The following is a 9,575-nucleotide window of genomic DNA, read 5'->3' on the forward strand; positions in this document are numbered from 1 at the left end:
GCATATGCCAGATGCGACAATGATATCAAATCCCTTTCTGGGGAAAGAATTGCTTCACAGAGTGTTTGATTTTGACAGAGCAAGGACTCATTGTCTCTAAATTTTGCTGGATACCAATAAATGCTGGCATTAGTGTGACATTTCCCTTTGAAAGCTGGAGTACAGAATTAATCCTAATAACCAGTGCAAATCTGCAACCCTTGCTAAGGCAAAACAGCGCTTACTGTCACAGACTTCAGAATGACTCACGTGAACATGACTATGGGTTACAGCCCCCGGGGTCTTTTACTAACAACACTTTAATTTTCTACCTACCTTATGGAAGTGGGTTTTTTCTTATATTTGGGATATCTTTCAAGCACCTAATGCATTATTAAAATCTTCTGATGAAGTACAGCATTCATAGTAGTATCTTACATATATTTAATCAGTTTAACTGCTTATAGCAAATGTTTATAGCCTTTACTAAATGATTAAACGTTTCTTAAGAGACATACTACACAGTAGCATCATAAATTTAGATATATACTTTTTGTCCTCTAACAATTGCTTCACTTCTGAAAACTTCTTTAAAAAATTGATACGTTTCTCTCCATGTGTCATAATAGGTTGTTTTTACATCTCTCAGATTGGAGATGTCTGTAAAACACTGGTTTCTCTCCTGCTATATAGTAAATTACAGTCTACAAATAAAACTGTCTAAACATCTCTGCAATGATTCTCTTTCAGGCACATGAAAGAAATGTTCATGTGTGATCTATTTGTTGGTGGTCTTCTTCAAACTGTTGTCCCTAGATTTTTCATACACATACATTTCATAGATGCATTTATATTGGCCTTAAGTTCTGCACATTTATCAGCCAACTTGGTTTTGGTCTACATTGGCTTTATCCCAGCTCTTGTGGGCCTTAGTAAGGCAAAAAAATGTTTATAAAACTGAAGAATGGACCTCCTACTAATGCTCTTCTAAGAAATTGTGGGCATTTGGATCAGCAACATTAAAAAAGTACGTTTAAATATTCTTTTAGCATAATTTCCTGGAAGATATTCTTAATTTTAATTTAACAAATTAATGTTAATTAAATAGCTGCAGTACAAACAACAAAAAAAGTCAAAAATGTAATCTTCCCCTGTAAAAGTTTAAAAGATGCATATTCACAAAAAATAAAAATAATCTTTCTCAGCAAGAAGCACTTGCAATAGATCAACTTCCGAAGCTTGTAGCAGCTCTTTGTGTGATATTGTGTGACATAAACAGAAAATCTGAACATGAAGTACCATTCTTGGGAAGAAATTTGACAAAGCTGTAATGTGGTCACCTCATTACAGAAAGATCAACTGCTGCTAATAAAAGCAGATATCTTGGAGAGCCAAATCCATGGAAAAAAATGTGAGACTGCCACGCCTGCCACTGACAGCTGAAAAACAAAAAGTACTTGGCTTTGTGGACACTTGAGTCCCACAAGTGTTAACTACAGATGAATTTATTTCTACTTGTCATTGATTTGCCTGCTAAGTAAGGATCCAACCTTAGTCAAAGGTCCCCTTGGCTTCAGGTCTGGCTTTGTTAAGTAACTAGGGTATCAGGGAACTGTTACCCTAATACCTGCCTAGAAAACAATGTTCTCTAGTTACCTTTTCAAACATGGCCTACCAAAAATTTTTCTTTCTAGGCCCACTTTCCAATGGAGAAGCAAAGTGGTTCCTCCAACATAGGTGTAGTGATAGCCTCCCTGACTGATCAAACGCATTCCCAAAAGTCCCCATCCCCCCCAGCGCCTGAGCTGCCCATTGGGGTAGGGCTGTCAGGTGTCTGGGGGTGGGCAACCCTCTGCGGGATGCACAGCTACCCCAGCGAATGCCCACCCCTTGCATGGGGCCTGAGCTTGTTTGGAAAGGAAAAGAGAAGGGGCGCCCCCCAGGGAACCTTAAGTCTTTGTTGGTGACTGGCCCCTTCCATTTATTGTTTTAGCCCAATGTCTTTCATATTTCATCCATGTTTTCCTGTCTATCACATTTTTTTTCTCCTTTTATCTACATGGCCACGAGACCCTTAAGACATAAATAAAACTTTTGATAATTTTTATGTTCCTGTTAATTACTTCTCCACAGTTTTGAAAAACAAAATTTTCCTTAATAATTTAATTTTTCCATCAGGGCAGATACTGACTGCTTCATATGCAACAAGTTTAAAAATTCAGCATGTCTGTTTTATTTTGTGCCTTCAAATCACCTACTATATCAAGTGATATATGTAAACAATTCTTACTGAACTTATTTCATAGACATAAGCAAATGCATAAAACTGCAAAAACAACTGAGGAACTTTATTTTTTATCAATAGTGAGTTATTCAGAAAACAAAACTTCAGGAAGATGTTATACAAAGTAAGATTAAATCTGGTGAACAGATTCAGATTTTCTATCTTTATATTAGAATATGTCAAAATCATGTTTCATTTCAGAAAAACAGAGGGGTTTATGGATGCTTTAAAAATAAAACTGGCCACATTTAAAACTCAAAATTCCATTTATATTTTAATTAAAAATTTTATGGGGAAAAAACAATAAAACAAAATAATTTGGGATCAAATTGGAATAAAATGCTTTAATTTTTGGTTCAGATATAAATAAAAAATCTATTATTTACTCTTCTAACAATAATTGGTTTGTGTCATAACTGCTATTACAAAAAGAAATTACTTACATCACAGAAGCAAAAGTCATGATACATACAAATAAATGTGCAAATCAGAGATAGTGAATGCTTATAATACTTGAGGTAACAAAATAAGAACTTCAAATCCCATGCCACACTCACATTTTAAGAATTAACCAATCCCCCTGCCAAGCTGGAAGATACAAGAAAATACTTCCTCTCTTTTGATATCATGATCTGAGTAAGATTTTAAGAGCCAACATAGACAACAGTGTCAAAAGAAGGGAAATAAACATCAGTAAAACCAGAGGGAATTAAAACAAAAATCTGAGAACAAAGCGTACGAGTTTAAGGCCTTTAAATCCTTTACAGGGCGTGAGTCTCAGAGACATCAAGGTAAACACTGTCATCCTAAACAGTTCCAACAATTCTATCATGACCCACATTACTCTTAATATTTCTCCAAAGAGTTCTGAACTTAGCAGTTCAGAGAGATCCTAGTCCTACAAAAATACACCATCTATATACGAATAAAGTATCTTAAATTTCTATTGCAAAGGGTTACAGCAACACCTGTTTTTAAAAATTCTTTCCATGGGAAAAAAATGAGTGGCCACTAATTTCTGCACTGTTTCTTATTTAAAAATATTTTATATCTCTTTCAAACTATTGATAGCTGACAGGAAAAAAAAAAAGTTTGCCCCAAAGATAAAATCTGTATTCATCATTCAGCATGACTTTTTAAAATAAAAGAAGCATTGTTCTGTCTATCTTTTAGTCTCTGCTGTTTTGGAGGGGAAAATATTTCCTCTCTTTTGATTTCATGATTGAATAAGTTTTTAAGACCCATTTACCAAGACAGAATACAGTGTTAAAAGAAAGAAATAAAATCTATAAAAACATAAGGAACAAATCCAGAAATCTCTGGTGGATCAGAACTACGATTCACTCAAACAAGTTTTAAAGAAATTAATTATTCACTCCAACACCGTGCTGAATACTCTTCTTATAATAAATCGTCTCTCTGAATTGACTGGAACTGGTAGGGCTAGAGGCCAATATACTGTTTGCTTTTTCCTCTTGAACTTGTGTTCTTTCAAAAGAAACCAGACTTGTCTCTCCTTATACCAATGCATACTCTGAAATGGCTCAGGCAAAAAGCAGCCTCACGAAAGGCAAACCCAGCATGCTGTTAATATGCCATGAGAAAGGCTGGTCATAGAGCATAAAATATGAAAAGCCTACTGTACCTTCTTAGAGGGTCTTAAAAACATCTACCCTGAGGATTAAATATTCCTCTGAAAAGCAATGTTTCACCACCAAAGGTAACCATGTATTTCACCAACAGAAGTGGTCTGTGGCTATCCAGACTAAGACCATTGCACTTCAAGGAACCCATCGCTTTACACATCCCTGTGTAGTTGGCATCTTTGCATTTGCCACCTTATCCATGGCTATCCTCCAGTCATCTGTCCTAGCAGAGCTGAGGGATGAACCCAGATAAGCATGGGTTTCTGAATAATTCTAGTTTTAAACAATCCTTTTTGTTGCAAAGGATATGCAATGGTAAAGCCTTGCTTTTGGCTGATTCAAGAATAGTTAAGCAGTTTTACCAAGCACTGCATCACACCTACACAAAACCAGACATGAGACAAACCCAGGCTTCCTCAGCTGTCATTCCCTCTGCAGGGGGGATAAAGGCTGGCACTCACCATTGCCTTCAGAGAAGGAAAAATGTAAGCAATTTACTTTCAATTCTGCACCTTGCCCACCCTTTCCATACTCTAAATGCAGTTAAACAAGTGGTTGTGGTTTTAGCAGTACATAGCTTGGAGTTATGGTAAATTAGTGTTGTGGTAGATATTTCCCAGGGTAAGAAAATGTATTCAAATAACTACTGAAGGGGAAAAAAGGAACAATAAAGGACTAATAAGGAGAAGATAATAAGAACTTCTGCTGGAGATGGATAGTAATTCAACTACAAAAAAAGGCAGCAGCCAAGCCTACCACCAGCTGGTATGAGTTCTAGCTGAGATGCCAAAGGAGCTGAATTTTGGAGTATAAATCAAATTCCAAGTGTAAAAAATAGTGATTCGACAACACAAATGGTTAGATTTTTTAAAATCAGCAACATATAAACATATATATATGTATAAAATATTTAAAAACCACAAAACTGTTTACAATAAATGCTGAAGTGAAAGCTGAACTGAAATTTCATCACTATACGCAATTGACAACAGTGTCCTAGATTCAGAAAAAGAGACATTTAATCTCTAGAGACTATAAGCTTCCCTGTATCAATTATTATTCTTCTGCAAGTCTATACTGCACTGAACATAACAGGAACCCAATTCTTTCTGAAACCTCTGGGTGGTATCAGAATCTCAGTATTAAATAAAGATATAATGGTACATAAATCAATATCATAAATCTGTTTAATCAGCTGTCATTAAAATTCTGCTAAAAATATTCTAAACAAAAGATTCTAATACAAGGTGTTTTAATGACTGTTCTTTCTATAAATTGAGAAGTGGCTCTCTTCAACCAGCTGTATAGATGATTAAAAACTGCCCAACAAATCCATGGTTTTTTTCTTTCAATGAATAAACTATAGCTAGGGTAGATTTTCATTAGTTTATGATATTAAAAATTCCAATGAAATGCAAAAGAATTAAAAATGGGTTTGCGTTATTCTGATTTTGGGCAATCCATCAGTGATACATTTCTGCTTGTCAAAATGGCCAGGCACTGGCTAGTTTTGACAACATGTACTTTTCTGGACTAGTATTGCTATGTATGCAATATTGTATGTATTGCTAATGTATGTTACAGGGGGTCTTTGCATGTCATGTACCTTTACAAATATTTCTCATTCATTTCTTTTGCAATCAAGAGAAAAGTTACCAAATCAAATTCTAACCCAGGGATACTCTTTGTGCCATTCTGCTCCAAATACAAGGAGTTAAAGTGGGTAAACTGAATTCACTGTACCTTCACTTTATAAAGTTAATCAGAAAATGTCTTTTCCATTTATGAAACTTTGGAAATATTGTGTGCAAATGTAAGTATGCATGAAGGAAAGACAAAGAATTCATGTTTTTAAGAATGGCTACAGTGTTGTGTGTGTGTTTGGTGCCCTGGATTACCCTCAAAATTTGCAGATGACCATTACCAAAGGAAGTGGAAGGAACAGCATGTTCACCAGCTGCAGAGCCAGGAATAACAGAAGCCACACATTCAACAACAGCCATATGACTACAGGCAGGCTCTGACTGGGCACTTCCCATTCAGGATTAACATAATGTTTATACGAAGCAGAAAAATGCACCTCGCTTACCCAAAGCTACATGTTTCTCTAAGAAATAAGTGCACCAGAAATAGGAAACAGTACCTCTGGCCTCTTGACTGAACAGACGCGTGAGCCCTCAGACTACAAGTGCTAGCTGCAGAAACAGGATTTGAAATGATTGGAAGTCATCATCTGTTTCCAGAAAGCGTGCCTTGGGTTTCATCCCAAAGATCAGCATCCCCAGTTCTCAATGTAAAAAAAAGATGTTCTGACTGGCAGTGTGCTCCTGTGCACGATGTCACTGCTGCCCAAAGTAAGACAGAAGAGTGAATGGGCAGCAGAAGGAAGTGGAGCCCCATCCTTGTCTTTATTAATTATTTAAGAGTCCTCAATGTTTGCACGTAGAAAAACGTTTTCAGAATGCTGATAAAAATACACCTCTGGGCTAACCAAGGCCTTTGTGATATCCCAAACTAAGCATCCAAGAATGAATCCAGAGTCATTAAGCACTTCTGAAATAATCGTTACAGTTTTATATGTGTTTTTAAAATTCATATGTGAAGTAAATTTAATCTGTTTGCTACCATCTTTATTATTTTGTTCCTGGGCTTCATTTTTACCCTTATGTCAGTGAAACATGTAAGATAATTATTTAAATTAATACAGTAATAGAATCCACAATAGCAAACATACTTTAAATTTTATCTTAAGAAACATAGTTTTTTCAGACATCATCATAAGAACCTGCCTTCAGGTTAGTCTGGAGAGCATACAACAGGATGGGGCAGAAGTTTGCTCAGTACTGATCACAGGTGAGAGGCGGCTGGTCCTCTGCCCCTTCATGGGGAAAGCACTGACAGGAGAGGAGACAGACTCTCATCCAGTCCCTCCTCACAAAACTCTGCAGTAGTTCTATAAAATGAATTGCTAATCTAAAATGTATAAACTGCAGGTAGATGGGGGTCTGCTGCCCACCAGGAACTGTTTGCTTAAAAGGAGAGACCTGCATGCAGCTACCTGTCTTCCTCAGTGCTTGAGCTACCAGGCTAGTGCGTTGGAGGATGGTGCTGTGCTGCCTCTGGCCGTGGTTAGAAGCCCGCTGCAGAAGAGCCTTCCTGCAGAGGACGCTGGGCAGTGCAAAGCCAGGTGAGGTGCCTGCTACCCCTGCAGCCCCTGCTGAGGTGCCCCAGTGGGCCTTGGCCGACTCCCGCAGCCTGGCACATGTCCGTACCTGTGAGCACACTCTGTCTCCTAAAGAAGGAGGCAACGTAGTTCCCAGGCTGGCGTAACCCCTGCGCTGAGCCCTGGCTGGGAGCCTGGTGAGTGATGGGGGCCAAGGGGCTGCCAAGGAGCATTTCAACAGGGGGACAGGAATGGTGCCAGAGCTCCAGTGCTTCAGCCTGCACTATGGTGCTGCTTAATACTGTGTATATGTATGCAGGTATGTACATATACATAAACAAGCATTTCCCCTGCCAGACACTGTGGCAAGGCTGTAGCCGCCCAGCTCAGAGTATCAGAAAGTCCGGTGTTACAGAGTCTTTGCTTTAGGTGCTGCTTCCACCATTCATTTGTTTCCTTCTTCTGGCTTAAATGTTTTTATTTATTCTATGTGTTTTTCCTAGGTGGATATGTTTCTGTTTGATTTACTAACAAGCTAATTAATAATTTGAGAACAAAACAAAAATATTGTTTCATAAAGGTAGCCTGACTAAGGTGATAGTGTGAATTAACAGATCAAGCCCAAAGGTGTCAGAAAAAGGGCTGTGCCCACAGGCACTGGAACATTTGCCACGACCCCTCTAAGGTCCCTTCAAACCGCCCGTCTCTGCTAAGGCACGGAACAGCCTCGCTACAGGCGGCTGCCCAGAGCCAGGCACACACGTACGCTCCAGCCTGGCACCAGTTTGCCTGTCTCGTACTGGCATTCCTGGCAACACCTTAACGCCCTTCCCAAGACAGCACAGATTTGAACCGAAAGATTCAAGCACAGCTCAGTACCTCTTAAACATAAAACTGAAGGTGGCATGCAAAAGTCAAGGGAAAAGAATTTGGAGGGTGAATTAAGTAGCCTTTGGAAATAAAGTGTATAGAAAAGCATCGTAGGTCCGAAAGGAATGCAGGGACAAGCCACAAACACAAAACCTCAGAAGATGAAGGGAATCAGAGAAAAGAAAAATGTCAAGAGGAGGGAAAGGAGGACTGCAATGAGGAGGGGCAAGTGTATTTCCCCAGTGAGTGAACTGCAAGGCGCGGAGCACTCACCAAGCGGTACGTAGGGCTGAAAGTTTAATTAGTACTTTCTTCTGTCCTGTTTGATCTTTGCACAAAGCCCTTCTTCACGCAGAAGACAGAGGGGTTTCTGTGGGGCGGTATGGTATGGCAGCCAGTGTCCCTCGGTTCCGGCAGTTCCCGTGTTCCCCGGGATAAATGGGATGCCTCTCCCTGCTCCTCCTGCCCTCCCCTCAGCCTCCGGAGGAAGAGTTCCCGGGACATTTCACTGGGCCGAAACACGCTAACCCGTGTGAAAGCAGTTCCTCTGGCGCGTAGTTTGCTCTCGCCACCAGAAAAGACGCGACACAAGCCCAGGACAAGCCAACGCCCGCTCCCCGGGCTGGGCTTGAGCTCCGCTTTTCTGCCGCCTACTTAAGCCCGGCTGGCAGGGAAGTGGCAGGGTGCCGGCGGCGGGAAGCCCTCGGCCCCCTTTTCCCCGAGCGGCGGTGGGACCAGGGCATGGGGACATGGGGACATGGGGACATGGGGACAGGGGGACAGGGGGACGGGAGCGGGGCCGCCATCGATTTCCCACCATCGGCTGGAAGACGCTGGGAAGAGACGCCGCCGGCGCTGCTAGCCGCAAGGCAGGCACCTTCCTAACACGGCGTTTGGCTTTCCCGGAATTTTTTCTTTTAAGAATAAAAATTAAGCAAGCCCCCTTCTCTCTTAATTACCGTGAACCGAGGGCTGCAACAGAAAGTGTGAACCGTTTCTGAATAGTACCGAGCACCCTCTGCATCTGTGGGAGACACCTCCGGGAGAGGTGAGCTCAGGGGCAGTTTTTAGCGGCCGTTGCCAACTCCGAAGGCGAGAGGTGTCCGACCCACTCGGGTGAGCCCCCAGTTGAGGGGGGGGGCCGCTGGCCATCCGTAATTCCTTGTCAAGCGCTCGGGATCTGGAGGAGCTGAGATAAACGCCAGCAGAAGTTCCTGACATCTGCACCAAATGCCTTGAATCATTTTGCATTTGAGATACTCCCGTAGGAGAAGATCATGTCATGAGGGAAGCTTCGCCACCTTAATCCTGTGTGGGAAGCAGAAAAATGTGTTTCTGGGACGATCAAAGGGGGCCGGGGGCGGGGAGGGGGGGGGGAAGGAAGGGGGAATCGTGTTTTCCTTGAATTAAACTCCGAAAAAAAAAACCAACACACACAAAAAAAAAAAAAAAAAAAAAAACAGCGAATAATTTACCCGGTCATGCTTCCTATTTTGCTCTATATCTCTGAACGGATCGCAGAGTTCTCAAATATATTTTCAATTATACGAAGAGATATTTCACAATGCGCATTTTAATGCGACCAGTTTAAAAAAAAAAAAAAAAAAAAAAAAAAGTTCGAAAGCGAATTGCA

The sequence above is a fragment of the Strix aluco genome, chromosome 4 (assembly GCF_031877795.1).
Source record: "Strix aluco isolate bStrAlu1 chromosome 4, bStrAlu1.hap1, whole genome shotgun sequence".
Classification (NCBI taxonomy): domain Eukaryota; kingdom Metazoa; phylum Chordata; class Aves; order Strigiformes; family Strigidae; genus Strix; species Strix aluco.